We start from the raw sequence: 23,145 nt of genomic DNA, 5'->3' as shown, positions 1-23,145 counted from the left end.
TGGCAGGGGATTTTATGGTATCTCTGAAAGCTTTAAGTGAGAAATGATCCTCTGGAACTTAGAATCATCTCTAGTCCTAGAAGAGTTTAATGTAGCTTTATAGCTATTACTCTTAGCATTAGACCTATCCTAGTTATTTTTAGCCAGGTAATTATTTCTAATTATTTGTTTTCTACAATGCTAAGTGTAGCTGTTGGCTCACTACACAAATGCTTGGATAGATTTGACCCAGTCTATATGATTCAATTCTTCCTCTTGGGAAACGGCTAAGATTTTGGAATGCTGATCTATCTTGTGTTAATTCTGTGAAATTCTGACGTAACATTTCAGCACATTCTTAAGAAAGAAATGGTTCTAAATGTAATACAAAATAGAATGAAACAATGGTTTGAGAAGTATGAACAAAATTCTATACAAAATAAGAAATAGAACGTCTCCATGAAAGGCATTTTGGAGGAAGTAGCATTAGAATAGGCCCATGGGGAATAGGTAGTATTTTTTTTTATCAATTAAAGAAAAAAAAAAGAAATTAACCCAACATTTCGAAATCATTCCATTCTATATATGCAATCAGTAATTCTTAACATCATCACATAGATGAATGATCATGATCATCATTTCTTAGTACATTTGCATCGATTTAGAAGAAGAACTAGCAAAACAACAGAAAAAGATATAGAATGTTAATATAGAGAAAAAAATAAAAATAATAATAATAGTACAAAAAAAAAAGGCAAACAAACAAACCGACAGACAAAAAAAAAACCTATAGCTCAGATGCAGCTTCATTCAGTGTTTTAACATGATTACTTTACAATTAGGTATCATTGTGCTATCCATTTTTGAGTTTTTGTATCTAGTCCTGTTGCACAGTCTGTATCCCTTCAGCTCCAATTACCCATTATCTTACCCTGTTTCTAACTCCTGCTGGACTCTGTTACCAATGACATATTCCAAGTTTATTCTCGAATGTCGGTTCACATCAGTGGGACCATACAGTATTTGTCCTTTAGTTTTTGGCTAGACTCACTCAACATTATGTCCTCTAGGTCCATCCATGTTATTACATGCTTCATAAGTTTATCCTGCCTTAAAGCTGCATAATATTCCATCGTATGTATATACCACAGTTTGTTTAGCCACTCGTCTGTTGATGGACATTTTGGCTGTTTCCATCTCTTTGTAATTGTAAATAACGCTGCTATAAACATTGGTGTGCAAATGTCCATTTGTGTCTTTGCCCTTAAGTCCTTTGAGTAGATACCTAGCAATGGTATTGCTGGGTCGTATGGCAATTCTATATTCAGCTTTTTGAGGAACCGCCAAACTGCCTTCCACAGTGGTTGCACCATTTGACATTCCCACCAACAGTGGATAAGTGTGCCTCTTTCTCCACATCCTCTCCAGCACTCGTCATTTTCTGTTTTGTTGATAATGGCCATTCTGGTGGGTGTGAGATGATATCTCATTGTGGTTTTGATTTGCATTTCTCTAATGGCCAGGGACATTGAGCATCTCTTCATGTGCCTTTTGGCCATTTGTATTTCCTCTTCTGAGAGGTGTCTGTTCAAGTCTTTTTCCCATTTTGTAATTGGGTTGGCTGTCTTTTTGTTGTTGAGTTGGACAATCTCTTTATAAATTCTGGATACTAGACCTTTATCTGATATGTCGTTTCCAAATATTGTCTCCCATTGTGTAGGCTGTCTTTCTACTTTCTTGATGAAGTTCTTTGATGCACAAAAGTGTTTAATTTTGAGGAGCTCCCATTTATTTATTTCCTTCTTCAGTGCTCTTGCTTTAGGTTTAAGGTCCATAAAACTGCCTCCAATTGTAAGTTTCGTAAGATATCTCCCTACATTTTCCTCTAACTGTTTTATGGTCTTAGACCTAATGTTTAGATCTTTGATCCATTTTGAGTTAACTTTTGTATAGGGTGTGAGATACGGGTCTTCTTTCATTCTTTTGCATATGGATATCCAGTTCTCTAGCACCATTTATTGAAGACACTGTTCTGTCCCAGGTGAGTTGGCTTGACTGCCTTATCAAAGATCAAATTTCCATAGATGAGAGGGTCTATATCTGAGCACTCTATTCGATTCCATTGGTCGATATATCTATCTTTATGCCAATACCATGCTGTTTTGACCACTGTGGCTTCATAATATGCCTTAAAGTCCGGCATCGCGAGACCTCCAGCTTCGTTTTTTTTCCTCAAGATGTTTTTAGCAATTCGGGGCACCCTGCCCTTCCAGATAAATTTGCTTATTGGTTTTTCTTTTTCTGAAAAATAAGTTGTTGGGATTTTGATTGGTATTGCATTGAATCTGTAAATCAATTTAGGTAGGATTGACATCTTAACTATATTTAGTCTTCCAATCCATGGACACGGTATGCCCTTCCATCTATTTAGGTCTTCTGTGATTTCTTTTAGCAGTTTTTTGTAGTTTTCTTTATATAGGTTTTTTGTCTCTTTAGTTAAATTTATTCCTAGGTATTTTATTCTTTTAGTTGCAATTGTAAATGGGATTCTTTTCTTGATTTCCCTCTCAGCGTGTTCATTACTAGTGTATAGAAATGCTACAGATTTTTGAATGTTGATCTTGTAACCTGCTACTTTGCTGTACTCATTTATTAGCTCTAGTAGTTTTGTTGTGGATTTTTCCGGGTTTTCGACATATAGTATCATATCATCTTCAAACAGTGATAGTTTTACTTCTTCCTTTCCAATTTTGATGCCTTGTATTTCTTTTTCTTGTCTAATTGCTCTGGCTAGAACCTCCAACACAATGTTGAATAATAGTGGTGATAGTGGACATCCTTGTCTTGTACCTGATCTTGGGTGAAGGTTTTCAATTTTTCCCCATTGAGGATGATATTAGCTGTGGGTTTTTCATATATTCCCTCTATCATTAAGGAAGTTCCCTTGTATTCCTATCTTTTGAAGTGTTTTCAACAGGAAAGGATGTTGAATCCTGTCAGATGCCTTCTCTGCATCAATTGAGATGATCATGTGATTTTTCTGCTTTGATTTGTTGATATGGTGTATTACATTAATTGATTTTCTTATGTTGAACCATCGTTGCATACCTGGGATGAATCCTACTTAGTCATGATGTATAATTCTTTTAATGTGTTGTTGGATACGATTTGCTAGAATTTTATTGAGGATTTTTGCATCTATATTCATTAGAGAGATTGGTCTGTAGTTTTCTTTTTTTGTAATATCTTTGCCTGGTTTTGGTATGAGGGTGATGTTGGCTTCATAGAATGAAATAGGTAGTTTTCCCTCCACTTCGATTTTTTTGAAGAGTTTGAGGAGAGTTGGTATTAATTCTTTCTGGAATGTTTGATAGAATTCACATGTGAAGCCGTCTGGTCCTGGACTTTTCTTTTTAGGAAGTTTTTGAATGACTAATTCAATTCCTTTACTTGTGATTGGTTTGTTGAGGTCATCTATTTCTTCTTGAGTCAAAGTGGGTTGTTCATGTCTTTCCAGGAACCCGTCCATTTCATCTAAATTGTTGTATTTATTAGCGTAAAGTTGTTCATAGTATCCTGTTATTACCTCCTTTATTTCTGTGAGGTCAGTAGTTATGTCTCCTCATCCATTTCTGATCTTATTTATTTGCGTCCTCTCTCTTCTTCTTTTTGTCAATCTTGCTAAGGGCCCATCAATCTTATTGATTTTCTCATAGAACCAACTTCTGGTCTTATTGATTTTCTCTATTGTTTTCATGTTTTCAATTTCATTTATTTCTGCTCTAATCTTTGTTATTTCTTTCCTTTTGCTTGCTTTGGGATTAGTTTGCTGTTCTTTCTCCAGTTCTTCCAAGTGGACAGTTAATTCCTGCATTTTTGCCTTTTCTTCTTTTCTGATATAGGCATTTAGGGCAATAAATTTCCCTCTTAGCACTGTCTTTGCTGCGTCCCATAAGTTTTGATATGTTGTGTTTTCGTTTTCATTCGCCTTGAGGTATTTACTAATTTCTCTTGCAATTTCTTCTTTGACCCACTCGTTGTTTAAGAGTGTGTTGTTGAGCCTCCACGTATTTGTGAATTTTCTGGCACTCCGCCTATTATTGATTTCCAACTTCATTCCTTTATGATCCGAGAAAGTGTTGTGTATGATTTCAATCTTTTTAAATTTGTTAAGACTTGCTTTGTGACCCAGCATATGGTCTATCTTTGAGAATGATCCATGTGCACTTGAGAAAAAGGTATATCCTGCTGTTGTGGGATGTAATGTCCTATAAATGTCTGTTAAGTCTAGCTCATTTATAGTAATATTCAGATTCTCTATTTCTTTATTGATCCTCTGTCTAGATATTCTGTTCATTGATGAGAGTGGTGAATTGAAGTCTCCAACTATTATGGTATATGTGTCTATTTCCCTTTTCAGTGTTTGCAGTGTATTCCTCACGTATTTTGGGGCATTCTGGTTCGGTGCATAAATATTTATGATTGTTATGTCTTCTTGTTTAATTGTTCCTTTTATTAGTAGATAGTGTCCTTCTTTGTCTCTTTTAACTGTTTTACATTTGAAATCTAATTTGTTGGATATTAGTATAGCTACTCCTGCTCTTTTCTGGTTGTTATTTGCATGAAATATCTTTTCCCAACCTTTCACTTTCAACCTATGTTTATCTTTGGGTCTAAGATGTGTTTCCTGTAGACAGCATATAGAAGGATCCTGTTTTTTAATCCATTCTGCCAGTCTATGTCTTTTGATTGGGGAATTCAGTCCATTAACATTTAGAGTTATTACTGTTTGGATAATATTTTCCTCTACCATTTTGCCTTTTGTATTATATATATCATATCTGACTTTCCTTCTTTCTACACTCTTCTCCATACCTCTCTCTTCTGTCTTTTTGTATCTGACTCTAGTGCTCCCTTTAGTATTTCTTGCAGAGCTGGTCTCTTGGTCACAAATTCTCTCAGTGACTTTTTGTCTGAGAATGTTTTAATTTCCCCCTCATTTTTGAAGGACAATTTTGCTGGATATAGGAGTCTTGGTTGAATAGGTAGTATTTTAACCTTTAGAGATTAGAGAGAGGGCTTCCAGGTACAGGAAACAGCTTGACCAAAGTCATGGCAGTGAGAAGTAAAGAACATGTTTCAGTGCACAGTGCATCAGCAGGTTGTTCCTCAGTCTACATGCTCAGTTTTATTGAATCTTTCTAAAAACAAATAACTGTAGAATTAAAGTTGAAGAAGAACTGTTTTCTAGAAAATAAGGGAATATTTCTTCTCAAGAAAAATGTTTTCCCATTTTATATAATCAGCTCATCACTGTTTTTCTTCCCCAAAATATGTTTTTCCCTCTGTCTGATGCACACCTGAGTCAAGAAAGTGTTATCTTCATATTGAACTTAAGGTAGAAGCTTAGGTGACTCATCTGAGAATATCTATAATTTAGGAATTTTCCCAGGTTCAATTCCAGTATTAACTGCTCTACAGCCTCCACTTTATGTAGACACCACCTCAGTGAATCACACTGGCTGTCCCTCGCTCCCTTTCTGAAGACCATAGTTTCAAAATGAAACCCTTAATAACTGTGGGCCCTGAAGTAACAGCTGCAGTTTAAATACACCCACAGTTGACTCTATCATGGATATAACCTACAGTTTGAGTCTTTATTTGTCATTGACAAGAGTCTCAAGTTTTTGAGTAAAGAGCATCAGTGAAATTTGACAGTTTGGCCCCAAGATATTGATGTTGTTGTTTATAGGAAACGCTGTCAAGATTTGCTGTGTTTTTCATAACTCGGCTAACAAAATAATTTATTTTTTCTGTCTCTGGAAAAATTGAGTTAACAGAAGCTAAACAAGAAAAAGATGTTCTACAAAATTGTAATTCAATAGTAATTGGTTTCTGCCTGCATTTAGTAAAAATTAGAAAATAGTATAAGGAAAAGTTTATTTTTCTTAAATTCAGTATTATTTACTTGATAATAAAAATTAGGGTTTGAAAACAAGTTGCTGATTATATTTTTCTTCTAGATTCTTTGTCACCAGAATAGTATCTAAAATAATAGTGACATTATCCAAACTTAATCATAGGATTTGAGCTCTACTTTAATCACACAAGGAAAGAAATGTACTCTTTCACAGGCTTTCATCTTTGTCTTTCTAATCCTAAAAAAGTAGTGACATTATATGTAGCGATTTCGAGCTGGATGGCTATGGCCCAATTTCTAGGTGTCCTTTTCTAGGTGGCCTTTTCCAGCTGCCCCTGCAGGTCCCTGAATCCACTTACTATTTCTCTACCCAGGCAGGTGCTTTTACTTTCTAGAGATATCCGTAGCTTCCCAGGTAAGCTTTCTACTGTTGTTGATGTAGAATCCAAGAATATTGTTGTACTAAGTGGTAAGAGTCACTGTCGCGACTGTCATCTTCAGCCCCTGGCTGCTGTTAACTATTTTGGGGGAGGGAGCAGGGTGCGTTGTCCAGGATCAAACCTGGGTCTCCTGCATGGAAGGCAACTGCTGTTACTATTTGCTGAGCACATATTAAGGAGCAGTAATTATGCTGAGTATTTTACATATTGAATCCTCCATCCTCCAAGAGGCAGAGCTACCATGGAAGTGTGTTAGCATATATCATAATCTTCGTAGTTTGCATCCATAACGTACCTTCTGAATTGTCAGACTAAAGTGAGTAGGTGTGCCACTCATGACTTGAAGCTAATATTCTCATTATATTAATCCACAGCTCTTTTGAGCTTTGTGATAGGTTACAAAAATGACTTTTTATTGATTGCTTCAGCTAACTGAAAAGACTCTCTGAGTCCTAGAAAAGCAGTTTTCCTTTGTTGACATAGAATCCAAGAATATTTAGCATCCCCACAACAGTTTTTAGAGTGGGTGATTTTGCTGGTTTGAAAAGATGTATGTCTCCTAGAAAAGCCATGTTTTAATCAAAATCCCATTTCCTATTCAATACTGTATGTTTGAAGCTATAATCAGATCATCTTCCTGGATGATGTGATTTAGTCAAGAGTGGTTGTTCAGCTGGATTAAGTGACGACATGTCTCCACCCATTTGGGTGGGTCTTGATAAGTTTCTGGAGTCCTATAAAAGAGGAAACATTTTGGAGAATGGAAGAGATTTGGAGAGAGCAGAGAATGCTGTAGCACCACGAAGCAGAGTCCACGAGCCAGTGACGATGAAGAAGGAAAACGCCTCCCGGGGAGCTTCATGAAACCGGAAGCCAGAAGAGAAAGCTAGCAGATGATGCCGTGTTCACCATGTGCCCTTCCAGCTGAGAGAGAAGCCCTGACTGTGTTGGCCATGTGCCTTCTCACTGGAGAGAGAAACCCTGAACTTCATCGGCCTTCTTGAACCCAGGTATCTTTCCCTGGATGGATGCCATTGATTGGACATTTCTATAGACTTGTTTTAATTGGGACATTTTCTCAACCTTAGAACTGTAAACTAGCAACTTATTAAATTCCCCTTTTAAAAGCCATTCCGTTTCTGGTATATTGCATTCCAGCAGCTAGCAAAGTAAAACAGTGAACTATTATTTTTATCTAGGAATAATATTCAATTCTATCAGCCAAGGAATAAGAGTTACTTTGGACCATATGCCCTTTGGGTTAATCACATAGCCTCTTCGAATTTGTTATGCTGTCTCTGGAATCTGCCAAGTCACTAGGGCTTGGGCAGCTTAACCAATAGCTGTCAATACGTCTTCTATCCTCACTCTTTGCACCATTGCCTTGTTATAAATTTGCAGTTCTCTCACTCTAGATCTGATTTCAAGACAATTTACTTAAAAGATTGCCTTTGCTCAGAGGAATTTTGCATGTATTAGGAACAAGGAAAAAGAAACAGTGTAATCATCTCCTTTGAGCTGTAATAGCCTAAGGAATGGCTTAATCATATTTGTTAATCATATTTCAGTTAATAGGTATCTTTGTGGACATACATCCTAATGGCCAAGTTAGAAGTGTAAGAGATTGAGGCCAAATCAAAGAATTTCAATACCCAGCAAAATTTACAGTATTCTGGTTAATTTTCTGATTAACCTAAGGTTAGAACATTAACACTTCACTTCTAACTTCATAGTTGAAAATCTTATTTTGTTCTAATTTCCTGCCTTGATAAATATAATAAAATAAGCACAATCAGCTAAAATTTTTATTTCAGGGTTTTGTAGGACTTTTGGTTTATTATTTGAAATATAATTTTCTTTGCCAAGAACTAGAGCTTTAGAAAGTAAAGGTGAAATATAGACTGTGGTGAATCTTCACTGATTCTAGAACATACCCTGGAAGGTTTGGAGTTTGGATTTATTCGTTATGAAATCTCTATTTAAGTACTAAGTATGAATTCCATGACCATGCCTGCTAAGCAGTGGAAAACTCTACATAGCACAGCAGATATATTTCTAAGCCACTCAAGAGCCCACATATTTTGTAAGAACAAAATCATAAGATGATAAGGAACTTACAGAAAGACGGTGGAGTAGGGAGCTCCAGGACCCACTCTTATTCCAAAACAGCTAGTGGACAGACGGGAACTATCTAAAACAACTGTTGTAGGGCTCTGGAGACTAGAAGAGTCCTGTACTACTAGTATCCAGGAAGAGCAGGAGGAACAAGCTGAGAAACTTCGGTAAAGAATTGTAACTCACCATGATGGCTGCCAGCATCCATCCCTGACTCTTTTATTTATTTTTTTTTAATATTTTTATTTGAAATATCTACACATGTGTAGTCCAACTGTAGCATACAATCAGTGGCCCACAATATCATCACATAGTTGTGTATTCTTCACCATGATCATTTTTAGAGCATTAGCATCACTCCAAAAAAAAAATTAAAAATTCATACATCCCATACCCTTTACCCCTCCCTTTTATTGACCCACAGTATTTCAATATACCCAATTTTTACCCTTTATCTCCCCCTGTTATTTATTTATTTTTTATCCTTATTTTCTCATCCCCCACTCTTGAAGTGGGCCACTTCAGAGTCCAGTCCCTGGCTGGCTACTATGGATAGAGGTGGACGTGGAAGTTCCTTTTGCCCAAGAACACTCCGGTGGAATGGGTGGGGGGAAGAGCACAGCCAAGCACTGATCATGACTTTTGATTGATGAATTCGGATCCCTGGGTCCCAGCTCTGAGCTTCTGTTTCAGACTACCCCAGAGAGAAACTGCCTCAGCTATAGTTTCAGCCCTACCACAACAGGGACATAGGCAGTGGAGATTTAAAGACACAAGTTTTCCCTAGGACTACAGAGAACAGTTTGTTGAAAGGCACCATCTTTTGGGAAGACCAAAAAGTGCAGCTTTGGGAAGATGGAAACAACCCAAGTGTCCATCAACCAATAAATGGATAAACAAAATATGTATGCATACAGTGGAATATTATTCAGATGTCAGGAGGAATGCAGTCTTAGTGCACATGACAACATGGTAGAACCTTGAGGATATTATGTTGAGTGAAATAAGCCAGACACAAAAGGAAAATATGTATGAGCTCACTGATATGAGCTAATTGTAATAAGTAGACTCAAAGAATTAGAATCTATTATGTAGTTTACAAGGGGATAGAATACAGGTAGAGAGGGGAGTGGTTGCTTAACTTTGTGCAGAATTTCTGTTTAGGTTGATTGTAAATAGTTTGGAAATGGATAGTGGGGATGGGAACACCTTATTGTGAGTGTAATTAATAGTGCTGAAATATGTTTGAATTGAAATGGAAAGTTTCAGGTCATGTATGTTAATAGGAGGAAATTTAAAAGGTAAAACATGGGACTATATAACACAGTGAACCTTGTTGTAGCCATTTGTGGGTAATAGTGAAATATAAGAATGTTCCTTCATGAATTATAAAAAATATATGACACTATTAAAAGATGTTAATAATGGGGTGGTGGTCTAGTTTGGTAGCTGCCAGAAGGCAATACACCAAAAACAGAATGGCTTTTAGAAGGGGGAATTTATTAAGTTTTAAGTTTATAGTTCTAAGGTCATGAAAATGTCCCAATTAAAGCAAGTCTATAAAAATGTGCAAATTAAGGTACCAACAAGAGGTTACCCTCACTCAAGGCTGACGAAGTTCAGGGTTTCTCTATCAACTGGAAAGGCCTGTGGCAAACATGGTGACCTGTGCTAGCTTTCTCTCCAGGCTTCTTGTTTCATGAAGCTCACACAGGAGCATTTTCCTTCTTTATCTCCAAAGGTCTCTGGCTACATGGGATCTCATGGTTCTTGTTGCTCTCTCTAAAATGTTTCCTTTTTTGAAGGATTCCAGTAAGTTATCAAGACCCACTTGGAATGGGTGGATGCACATCTCTCTCTAATCAAAGGTTAATACCCACAATTGGGCATGCCATATCTCCATGGTGGCAATAATCTAATCAAGTTTCCAACCTACAGCGCTGAATAGGGATTAGAAGAAACAGCTGCCTCCACAAAATGGATAAGGATTAAAACATGGCTTTTCTAGGGTACATAATCCTTTCAAACTGACCAGTTATGATAGGTAGCAAGGTCTAACTGAAGCTTGCGTAAGAGCAACCTCCAGAGTAGCCTGTCAACTCTATTTGAACTCTCTCTGTCACTGATACTTTATTAATTATACTTCTTTTCCTCCATTTGGTCAGGATAGAATTGTTAATCCCACAGTGCCAGGTCTGGATTCTTCCCTGGAAGTCCTCTCCCACATCACCAGGAAGATTTTTCACCCCTGGATATTCTGCCCCATGTAGTGGGGCAGGCAATGATTTCACTTGCAGAGTTGGGCTTAAAAAGACTGAGGCCACATCTGAGCGACAGAAGAGGTCCTCCAGAAATAACTCTTAGGAATGCCCCTAAGTAGCCTAAGCTTCTCTGCTACCTACATAAGCTTCACAAGAGAAAGCCTCATGATCAAGGCATGGCCTATTGATTGGGGTGTCCCTAAAGTTTAACACAGTATCAGGGGATTCCCTGATGGTAAGGTTTAATAGTTCCATAGTCTTTCTCCCAACCCTCAGGGGACTTTGCCAATACTTTTTCATTATCTGCTTAATATATTCTAGGATGTATCTAGGCATTACATTACTCTATACAGTATTAAAGAACCACTTTCTTGGGGGGCCAAGATGGTGGCTTAGCAATGTGCGCATTTTAGTTTATCCTCCAGAACAACTACTAAATAACCAGAAACAGTACAGAACAGCTCCTGGAATCACGATAGTGACCTGACACACAGCGTACCCCAGTCTGGACCAGCTGGACCGGCTGCGAGTCTCCGGAACCGTGAGTTCCCCAAGCCGCAGTAGCCAGCGGCCGGCGCCCCTCCCCCATAGGCAGCTTCCCAGAGGGAAGCGACAGACACTCGAATAGTAGCAGGGACTGAGTCCAACCAAACACCAATTGTGGCATTAATAAACAAATTCTGACTACTAAAACTAAGCCCCCAGCTCAGGCGAAACTGGTCAAGGCGGAGATCGCTTATTGGGCTAACTGAGAAAGAGGAAAGGGGACAAAACAGGTTTTTGTGGCTGTTTTTACGGAGGCTTGGCTGCCTCTGGATTCAGCGGTGGGACTACTCAGGCTGCAACTGCCCCAGGAATAGGCAGAAACAGACTGCTTTCAGGGCTGTCTCCCATGTGTGCCTTCCCCAGGGGAGGCGTGAGGCCCAACTTAGGTGGAATCCCTCTCTCAAGGAATTCAGACCCCAGGGCTTGGCAATTGGAAGCCATTAAAACCAGCCTACAACCTCTCCTCTGTCTCCACCATGCCCCCAGCAGGGAGAGCCTTCCACAGCTAAAGGAGCCACAACATCTTTTGCTGGTGGGACCCACAGACAGACAAGCGGCACATACTGGGCTGGATAAGAAAAACAGAGCCCAGAGACTTCACAGGAAAGTCTTTCAACCTGCTGGCTCTCACCCTCAGGGAAAACTGACACAGGTGACTCCTTCCCCCTGATAGGATGCCAGTTTAGTCCGGGAAAACCGGCTGAAGTCTGTAATACCTATGTAGACCCTCCTAAGGGTGGGGAGGGAAAAGGCACCGTACAAGCAGGACAAGAAATAAGAAAACAAGAACTGAAAAAGTACCCTCTGTTAAACAAAACTTAAGCTAGAGGCCCAGAAAAAGCTGAACTGAAGGTTAAAGAACAGATAGACAACAAACTCATCTAGCAAGAAAACCCTAGGTAAGATAAGTGAAAGCAATCTCCAGAATAAACTAATTAAGGTAATTAAATGTCTAGATGCCAGCAAAACATAACAAATCACACCAGGAAAATTGAAGATATGGCCCAGTCAAAGGAACAAATCAATAGTTCAAATGAGATACAGGAGCTGAAACAGCTAATTCAGAATATACGAACAGAAATGGAAAACCTCATCAAAACCAAATCAATGAATTGAGGGAGGACATGAAGAAGGCAAGGAATGAACAAAAAGAAGAAATGGAAAGTCTGAAAAAACAAATCACAGAACTTATGGGAATGAAAGATACAGTAGAAGAGATGAAAAAAACAATGGAAACCTACAATGGTAGATTTCCACAGACAGAGGTTAGGATTAGTGAAATGGAGGATGGAACATCTGAAATCCAAAAAGAAACAGAAACTATAAGGAAAAGATTGGAAAAATATGAGCAGAGACTCAGGGAATTGAATGATAATATGAAGCGCACAAATATACGTGTTGTGGGTGTCCCGGAAGGAGAAGAGAAGGGAAAAGGAGGAGAAAAACTAATGGAAGAAATTATCACTGAAAATTTCCCAACTCTTATGAAAGACCTAAAATTACAGATCCAAGAAGTGCAGCGCACCCCAAAGAGATTAGACCCAAATAGGCATTCTCCAAGACACTTACTAGTTAGAATGTCAGAGGTCAAAGAGAAAGAGAGGATCTTGAAAGCAGCAAGAGAAAAACAATCCATCACATACAAGGGAAACCCAATAAGACTATGTGTAGATTTCTCAGCAGAAACTATGGAGGGGAGAAGATAGTGGGATGATATATTTAAATTACTAAAAGAGAAAAACTGCCAACCAAGAATGCTATACCCAGCGAAATTGTCCTTCAAAAATGAGGGAGAAATTAAAAGATTTTCAGACAAAGTCACTGAGAGAATTTGTGACCAAGAGACCAGCTCTGCAAGAAATACTGAAGGAAGTACTAGAGATAGATATGAAAAGACAAGAGAGAGGTGTGGAGAAGAGTGTAGAAAGAAGGAAAATTAGATATGACATATAAAATACAAAAGGCAAAATGGTAGAGGAAAGTACTACCCAAAGAGTAATAACACTAAATGTTAATGGACTGAACTCCCCAATCAAAAGACATAGACTGGCAGAATGGATTAAAAAACAGGATCCTTCTATATGCTGTCTACAGGAAACACATCTTAGACCCATGGATAAACATCAGTTGAAAGTGAAAGGTTCGGAAAAGATATTTCATGCAAATAACAACCAGAAAAGAGCAGGAGTAGCTATACTAATATCCAACAAAGTAAACTTCAAATGTAAAAGTTAAAAGAGACAAAGAAGGATACTATCTACTAATAAAGGGAACAATTCAACAAGAAGACATAACAATCATATATATTTATACACCGAACCACAATGCCCCAAAATGCGTGAGGAATACACTGCAAACACTGAAAAGGGAAATAGACACATATACCATAATAGTTGGAGACTTCAATTCACCACTCTCATCAATGGACAGAACATCTAGACAGAGGATCAATAAAGAAACAGAGAATTTGAATATTACAATAAATGAGTTAGACTTAACAGACATTTATAGGACATTACACCCCACAACAGCAGGATATACCTTTTTCTCAAGTGCTCATGGATCATTCTCAAAGATAGACCATATTCTGGGTCACAAAGCAAGTCTCAACAAATTTTAAAAGATTGAAATCATACACAACACTTTCTCAGATCATAAAGGAATGAAGTTGGAAATCAATAATAGGCAGAGTGCCAGAAAATTCTCAAATGCGTGGAGGTTCAACAACACACTCTTAAACCACCAGTGGGTCAAGGAAGAAATTACAAGAGAAATCAGTAAATATCTTGAGGGAAATGAAAATGAAAACACAACCTATCAAAACCTATGGGACTCAGAAAAGGCAGTGCTAAAGGGAAATTTATTGCCCTAAATGCCTATATGAAAAAAGAAGAAAAGGCAAAAATTTGGGAATTAACTGTCCACTTGGAAGAACTGGAGAAAGAACAGTAAACTGACCCCAACGCAAGCAAAAGAAAAGAAATAACAAAGATTAGAGCAGAAATAAATGAAATTGAAAACATGAAAACAATAGAGAAAATCAGTAAGACCAGAAGTTGGTTCTATGAGAAAATCAATAAGATTGATGGGCCCTTAGCAAGATTGACAAAAAGAAGAAGAGGGAGGACACAAATAAATAAGATCAGAAATGGAAGAGGAGACATAACCACTGACCTCACAGAAATAAAGGAGGTAATAACAGGATACTATGAACAACTTTATGCTAATAAATACAACAATGTAGATGAAATGGACAAGTTCCTAGAAAGGTATGAACAACGAACTTTTGACTCAAGAAGAAATAGATGACTTCAACAAACCAATCACAGTAAAGAAATTGAATCAGTCATTAAAAAGCTTTCCAAACAGAAAGTCCAGGACCAGACGGCTTCACATGTGAATTCTACCAAACATTCCAGAAAGAATTAGTACCAACCCTGCTCAAACTCTTCAAAAAAATTGAAGTGGACGGAAAGCTACCTAATTCATTCTATGAAGCCAACATCACCCTCATATCAAAACCAGGCAAAGATATCGCAAAAAAAGAAAACTACAGACCAATCTCTCTAATGAATATAGATGCAAAAATCCTCAACAAAATTCTAGCAAATTGAATCCAGCAACACATTAAAAGAATTATACATCATGACCAAGTAGGCTTCATCCCAGATATGCAAGGATGGTTCAACATAAGAAAATCAATTAATGTAATACACCATATCAACAAATCAAAGCAGATAAAATCACATGATCATCTCAATTGATGCAGAGAAGGCATTTGACAAGATTCAACATCCTTTCCTGTTGAAAACACTTCAAAGGATAGGAATACAAGGGAACTTCCTTAAAATGATAAAGGGAATATATGAAAAACCCACAGCTAATATCGTCCTCAATGGGGAAAAACTGAAAACTTTCCCCCTAAGATCAGGAACAAGACAAGAATGTCCACTGTCACCACTGTTATTCAACATTGTGTTGGAGGTTCTAGCCAGAGCAATTAGACAAGAGAAAGAAATACAAGGCATCAAAATTGGAAAGGAAGAAGTAAAACTATCACTGTTTGCAGATGATATGATATTATACGTCAAAAACCCGGAAAAATCCACAGCAAAACTACTCGAGCTAATAAACAAGTACAGCAAAGTGGCAGGTTACAAGATCAATACTCAAAAATCTGTAGTGTTTCTATACACTAGTAATGAACAATCTGAGGGGGAAATCAAGAAACGAATTCCATTTACAATTGCAACTAAAAGAATAAAATACCTAGGAATAAATTTAATTAAAGAGATAAAAGACCTATGCAAAGAAAACTACAAGAAACTGTTAAAAGAAATCACAGAAGACCTAAATAGACGGAAGGGCATACCGTGTTCATGGATTGGAAGACTAAATATAGTTAAGATGTCAATTCTACCTAAATGGATTTACAGATTCAATGCAATACCAATCAAAATCCCAACAACTTACTTTTCAGAAAAAGAAAAACCAATAAGCAAATATATGTGGAAGGGCAGGGTGCCCCGAATTGCTAAAAGTATCTTGAGGAAAAAAAACAAAGGTGAAAGTCTCACGCTGCCTGACTTTAAGGCATATTATGAAGCCGCAGTGGTCAAAACAGCATGGTACTGGCATAATATAGATATATTGACCAATGGAATCGAATAGATTGCTCAGATATAGACCCTCTCATCTATGGGCATTTGATCTTTGATAAGGTAGTCAAGCCAACTCATTTGGGACAGAACAGTCTCTTCAATAAATGGTGCCTAGAGAACTGGATATCCATATGCAAAAGAATGAAAGAGGACCCGTATCTCATACCCTATACAAAAGTTAACTCAAAATGGATCAAAGATCTAAACATTATGTCTAAGGCCATAAAATAGTTAGAGGAAAATGTAGGGAGATATCTTATGAATCTTATAATTGGAGGCGGTTTTATGGACCTTACACCTAAAGCAAGAGCACTGAAGAAAAAAATAAATAAATGGGAGCTCCTCAAAATTAAACACTTTTGTGCATCAAAGAACTTCATCAAGAAAGTAAAAAGACAGCCTACACAATGGGAGACAATATTTGGAAACGACATATCAGATAAAGGTCTAGTATCCAGAATTTATAAAGAGATTGTTCAACTCAACACCTCTCAGAAGAGGAAATACAAATGGCCAAAAGGCACATGAAGAGATGCTCAATGTCCCTGGCCATTTGAGAAATGCAAATCAAAACCACAATGAGATATCATCTCACACCCACCAGAATGGCCATTATCAACAAAACAGAAAATGACAAGTGCTGAAGAGGATGTGGAGAAAGAGGCACACTTATTCACTGTTGGTGGGAATGTCAAATGGTGCAACCACTGTGGAAGGCAGTTTGGCGGTTCCTCAAAAAGATGAATATAGAATTACCATATGACCCGGCAATACCATTGCTAGGTATCTACTCAGAGGACTTAAGGGCAAAGACACAAACGGACATTTGCACACCAATGTTTATAGCAGCATTATTTACAATTGCAACGAGATGGAAACAGCCAAAATGTCCATCAATAGACGAGTGGCTAAACAAACTGGTATATACATACGATGGAATATTATGCAGCTCTAAGACAGAATAAACTTATGAAGTATGTAACAATATGGATGGACCTTGAGAACATAATGCTGAGTGAGACTAGCCAAAAACTAAAGGACAAATACTGTATGGTCTCTCTGATATGAACCGACATTAGTAAATAAACTTGGAATATTTTGTTGGTAACAGAGACCACCAGGAGATAGAAATAGAGTAAGATAGTGGGTAATTGGAGCTGAAGGGATACAGACTGTGCAACAGGACTGGATACAAAAACTCAGAAATGGACAGCACAATGCTATCTAACTGTAATGTAATTATGTTAAAACACTGAATGAAGCTGCATGTGAGAATGATAGAGGGAGGTGGGCTGGGGACATAAATGAAATCAGAAAGAAAGATAGATGTTAAAGATCAAGATGGTATAATCTTGGAATGCCTGGAGTGTGTATAATAATAGTGAAATGTACAATGTACAAATTTTAAAAATGTTTTTGCATGAGAAAGAACAAAGGAATGTCATTATTGCATGGTGCTCAAAATAGATGATAATTAATAGTTTAAAATGTCACCTTATGTGTCTGACTAAAGCAAAAAATGTTTGTTACAAAATTTAGATTTTGACTAGAGCATTTCCTAATATAACTCATGTAGATAGTTTGATTGAATGTCATAAGTACTTGGAATCTCAGGTAGCACATGAGATTTTGTTGGTTTGTCCAGAGTGATGCCCCGATGAATCCCAGAATGATTTGATCAGTGACTGGAGAAGTATTTGCAAGCCCCCTTCGGGGAATGGTGAGAGTGGGGAGAAATTCAACTTCTCCAAGTTGAATTCTTGATATTCTCACAAGCAGTGTGGACGACCAAAGCTATAGGCTGAGCCCCCATTCTTGGGGTTTGTTCACATGAAACTTAACCCCACAAAGGATAGGTCAAGTCTACTTAAAATTTAGGCCTAAGAGTCACCCCCAAGAGAGCCTCTTTGGTTGCTCAGATGTGGCCTCTCTCTCCAGCCAACATGACGAGCAGTCTCACCACCCTCCCCCTCTCTGCATGGGACATGACTCCCAGCGGTGTGGACCTTCCTGGCAACATGGGACAAAGATCCTGGAATGAGCTGAGACTCAGCATCAAGGGACTGAGAAAAACCCTAGAATGAGCTGAGAATTAACATCAAGAGACTGAGAGAACCTTCCCGACCAAAAGGGGGAAGAGTAAAATGAGACAAAGTGTCAATGGCTGAGAGATTCCAAACAGAGTAGAGAGGTTATCCTGAAGGTTATTCTTATGCATTAAGTAGATATCACCTTGTTGTTCAAGATGTAGTGGAAAGGCTGGAGGGAATTGCCTGAAAATGTAGTGCTGTGTTTCAGTAGCCATGTTTCTTGATGATGATTGAACAATGATAAAGCTTTCACAATGAGACTGTGTGAATGTGAAAACCTTATGTCTGATGCTCCTTTTAGCTACTATATCAACAGAAGAGTAGAACATATGGAATAAAAATAAATAATAGAGGGAACAAATCATAAAATAAATTCAGTTTGAAATGCTAGTGGTAAATGAAAGCGAGGGGTAAGGGGTATGGTATGTATAATCTTTTTTTTCTCTATTATCATTTTATTTCTTTTTCTAAATCGATGCAAATGTACTAAGAAATGATGAATATGCAACTATGTGATGATATTAAGAATTACTGATTGTATATGTAGAATGGAATGATATCTTAATTAATGTTTTGTTAATTTATTCTTTAGTAGTTAAAAAAATGTTTAAAGAAAAAAAAAAAAAACACTTTCTTATTCTGGGCTCCGTGTGTTTTAGTTGTTCAAATGAGCTATACAGATAGGTTGAAATCGATTATGCACTACAGAAAATTTCAGTTCCAGATCAAATAAACTTTTCTTCCATTGGTCTCAAAGAGTATGTGTGGTTCTAAAATATAGACACTGTCTTCCTTACCTTGTGTTCTTAATTACTTTAAACTCAACCTGTTCGATTTCATTCTTATCTCTAAATATCAGGTTATATATACAAACCAGCCTCTCAAAATCCAGAAATAATAATCATCACTCCAGACTTGATGTGTCAGTTCCAAAAGTTTACAATCTAGGCGCCTATTTTCTTACTAGCATTTTCTAAAAGTAACCATACCATTGTTGTTCTTTTGTTTCTGGCTTATTTTGTTTTACCAAATATCCCACATGTCCATTCACATCATTGCATGCCTCAAGACTTTGTTTCTTTTTCTAGCAGCACAACCTTCATTCATAAATATACACCATTGTTCACCAATCCACTTCTCCGTCAGTGCATCCGTTAGCCACCTGCATTCATTGGACATCATGTATAGGACCCAAAGTCCACAGTCCATCAACATTCTCAATTTTATATAATTGCATTGTTCCCAAGAGAAAGAGAACCAATAAACACACCCTCGCCAAATAGGAAATCTAAGCCTTCTCTTATCCTTTGTCCCTCTCCCCATTATTTACCTCCGATGTTGCTGTGGTACTGCTAATGGTTTCGTTTTGAATTTGGCTCATAGCATGCAATAGCAGTTTTCCCCCTGTACCCTGGTTTTTTTTTGTACACTCTTTGTACAAAAATCATATCTTTGAAGTAATTCTAGCGAGAACTAATTCGTATCCTAGTGTTAATCAGTGGGACACATAGGTCTATACAACCCCTTTCAATCTGGTTCATCTTCAATATGGTAATATTACTTCTAGACCCATTAGAGAACCACCTTCAGTCCTAACTATTCCCTTACATTGGAGTTCAACCTCATTAGCTAACAGTTCACCTAACACTAGCATCTATGTATCTCTAAGTCCCCTATATTCTGTAATATAAGCCTCGGATTATACCTTTATACTGGTCATAAAAGTGGAATCATACAGTATCTAACCTTTTGTGTCTGGCTAATTTCACTCAGCATTATGTCCTCAAGGCTCATCCATCTTGTCATATGCTTCAGTACGTCATTTTGTCTTACTGCTGCATAATATTCCATCATTGGTATATACATTTTGTTGATCCACTCGTCTGTTGATGGGCATCTGTTTGTTTCCATCTTTTGGCGATTGTGAATAATGCTGCCATGAACATCGGTATGTAAATGTCTGTTTGTGTCATTGCTTTCACCTCTTCTGGATATATACCAAGTAGTGCCATTGCTGGGTCATAGGGCAACTTGATATTTAATTTCCTAAGGATCTGCCAAACAGCCTTCCATAGCGGCTGCACCGTTATACATTGCCACCAGCAGTGCATAAGTGTCCCAGTTTTTCCACATCCTCTCCAACATTTATAGTTTCCTGTTTGTTTAACAGCAACCATTCTTATAGGTATGAGGTGGTGTTTCACTATAGTAGTCTTATTTGCATTTCCCTTATAGCCAATGGAAATGAGCATCTCTTCGTGTGCTTTTGAACCATCTGTATTTGCTCTTCAGAAAAATGCCTATTCATATCTTTAGCCCATTTTATAATTGAGTTGTTTGGGTTTTTTTGTTGTTGAGTTGTATGATTTCTTTGTATATACAGGAAATCAAACCTTTGTCCAGTATGTGATTTCCAAATATTTTCTCCCATTGAGTTGGCTGCCTCTTCACCTTTTTTAATAAAGTGTTTTGAGGTGCAAAGCATTTGATTTTGAGGCATTCCCATTTCTCTATTTTTTCTTTTGTTATTTATACTTTCGGTGTAAAGTTTAGGAAACTACCTCCTATTAGTAGGTCTTAAAGATGTTTCCCTAGATTTTCTTCTTGAAGTTTTATGGTCCTAGTTCTCATATTTAGGTGTTTGATCTACTTTGAGTTAATTTTTGTGTAGGGTGTAAGATAGGGGTCCTCCTTCATTCTTTTGGCTATTGATATCCTGTTCTTCCATGCCCAATTATTGAAAAGACTATTTTGTCCCAGTTCAGAGGATTTGGGGGCCTTGTCGAAAATCAGTTGACCATGGATTTGGTGGTCTATTTCTGCATTCTTGATTGGATTCCATTGGTCAATGCTTCTGTCTTTGAGCCAGTACCAAGCTATTTTGACCACTGTGGCTTTATAATAGGTTTTAAAGTCAGGGAGTGTTAATCCTCCCACTTTGTTCTTCTTTTTTTAGTATGCTTTTAGCTATTCGAGATCTCTTTCCCTTCCAGATGAATTTGGTAATTAGCTTTTCCAAATCGTCAAATTAGGTTGTTGGAATTTTAATTGGAACTGTGTTGAATTTGTAGATCAATTTGGGGAGATTGACATCTTAACTATATTTAACCTTCCTATCCATGAGCAGGGAATGTCTTTCCACCAATTTAGATCTCCTTTGATTTCTTTTAGCAATGTTATGTAGTTTTCTGTGTACCATTGCTGTCCTTTACATCCCTAGTTAAGTTCATTCCTAAGTGCATGATTCTTTTAGTTGCTATTTTGAATGGAATTTTTTCCTTAACTAACTCCTCAGCTAAGTCATTGCTTGTGTATAGAAATGTTACTGACTTTTTGCACAGTAATTTTACATCCTGTCACCTTGCTGAATTTATTAGGTCATGTAACTTTGCTGTAGGTTTCTCAGGATCTTCCAAGTATAGTATCATATCATCTGCATATAATGAGAGTTTTACTTCTTCCTTTCCAATTTGGATTTCTTTCTTTGTCCTGCCTGATTGCTGTAGCTAGAACTTTTAGTGCAGTGTTGAATAATAGTGGTGACAGTGGGCATACTTGTCTTGTACCTGATCTTAGGGGGAAAGCTTTCAGTCTCTCTACATTGAGTATGATGCTGGCTATTGGTTTTTCATATATTCCCTTTATCATATTGATTAGTTACCTTTGATTCCTATTTTTTTTGCATGTTTTTATCAGAAAAGGATGCTGAATTTTGTTGAATGCTTTTGCAGCATCAATTGAGGTGATCATGTGATTTTACAGTTAATGTGCTATATTATGTTAATTGATTTTCTTGTGTTGAACCATCCTTACATTCCTGGTATAAACCCCACTTGGTCTGGTGTATAATTCTTTTAATGTGCTGTTGGACTTGATTTGCTGATATTTTATTGAGAATTTTTGCATCTATTTTCATTAGGGAGATTGGCCTGTAGTTTTCCTTTCTTATAGCATCTTTGCCCTACTTTGGTATTAAAATGATATTAGCTTCATAACATAAGTTAGGTAGAGTTCCTTTTTCCTCAATTTTTTGGAAAACTTTGGGCAGAATTGGTGTTACTTCTTTTTGGAATGTTTGAAAAAATTCCCCTGTGAAGCCATCTGACCCTGGGCTTTTCTTTTTAGAAAGATTTTTGATGACTGATTCAATCTCTTTACTTGTGATTGGTTTATTGAGATCTATTTCTTCCTTATTCAGGGTAGCTTGTTTGTATGTCTCCAGGAATTTGCCCATTTCATCTAAGTTGTCTAGTTTGTTGGCGTGAATATGTTGATAGTATCCTTTTATGATTTCTTTTATTTCTTCAGGGTCTGTGGTAACACACCCCTTCTCATTTCTGATTTTGTTTGTTTGCATCCTCTTTCTTTTTTAACTTGTCAGTCTTGCTAGTGGCCTGTCAGTTTTATTGATTTTCTCAACCAACTTTTGGGTTTTTTTATTTTTCCATTGTTCTTTTGTTCTCCCATGCATTTATCTCTGCTTTAATCTTTGTTATTTCTCTTCTTCTATTTGCTTTGGGGTTAGTTTGCTGTTCTTTCTCAAATTCCTCCAGATGTGCCAGTCCTCGATTTTTGTTCTTTCTTGTTTTTTAATATAGGCATTTAGGGCAATAAATTTCCCTCTCAACATAGCCTTTGCTGCATCCCATAAGTTCTGATAAATTGTATTCTCACTTTCATTCATCTCCAGATAGCTACTGATTTCTCTAGCAATTTCTTCTTTGACCCACTGATTGTTTAAGAGTATGTTATTTAATCTCCATATATTTGCGAATGTTCTCATTCTTTAGTGGTTGTGGAGATCCAGCTTCATCCCACTGTGATCAGAAAAAGTGCTGTGAATAATTTCAGTGTTTTTAAATTTATAAAGACCTGTTTTATGCTCCAGCGTATGATATATTCTGGAGAATGTTCCATGAGCACCAGAGAAGAATGTATAACCTTGTGCTTTCAGGTGCAATGACCTATATATGTCTGTTAGGTCTGATTCATTTATCAAGTTTTTTTAGCTTCTCTGTTTCCTTGTTTATCTTCTGTCTGGTTGTTCTGTCTATAGAGGAGAGTGGTGAATTGAAGTCTTCTGCTATTATTTTTGAAATGTCTGTAGTTCCCTTCAGTTTTGCCAGTGTCTGT

General features: G+C 37.3%; 1 protein-coding gene across 7 annotated transcripts in view; it reads left to right on the top strand.

Moving 5' to 3' along the window:
• The window catches only part of SBF2 (SET binding factor 2), a 685,303-nt gene that overhangs the window by 545,303 nt on the left and 116,855 nt on the right, over positions 1-23,145 (top strand). The gene's annotated exons all lie outside the window — the stretch shown is intronic.

Source organism: Tamandua tetradactyla, chromosome 8 (genome assembly GCF_023851605.1).
Source record: "Tamandua tetradactyla isolate mTamTet1 chromosome 8, mTamTet1.pri, whole genome shotgun sequence".
Classification (NCBI taxonomy): domain Eukaryota; kingdom Metazoa; phylum Chordata; class Mammalia; order Pilosa; family Myrmecophagidae; genus Tamandua; species Tamandua tetradactyla.
The sequence above is the reverse complement of the archived record's forward strand: the minus strand, read 5'-3'. Positions and strand labels throughout refer to the sequence as shown.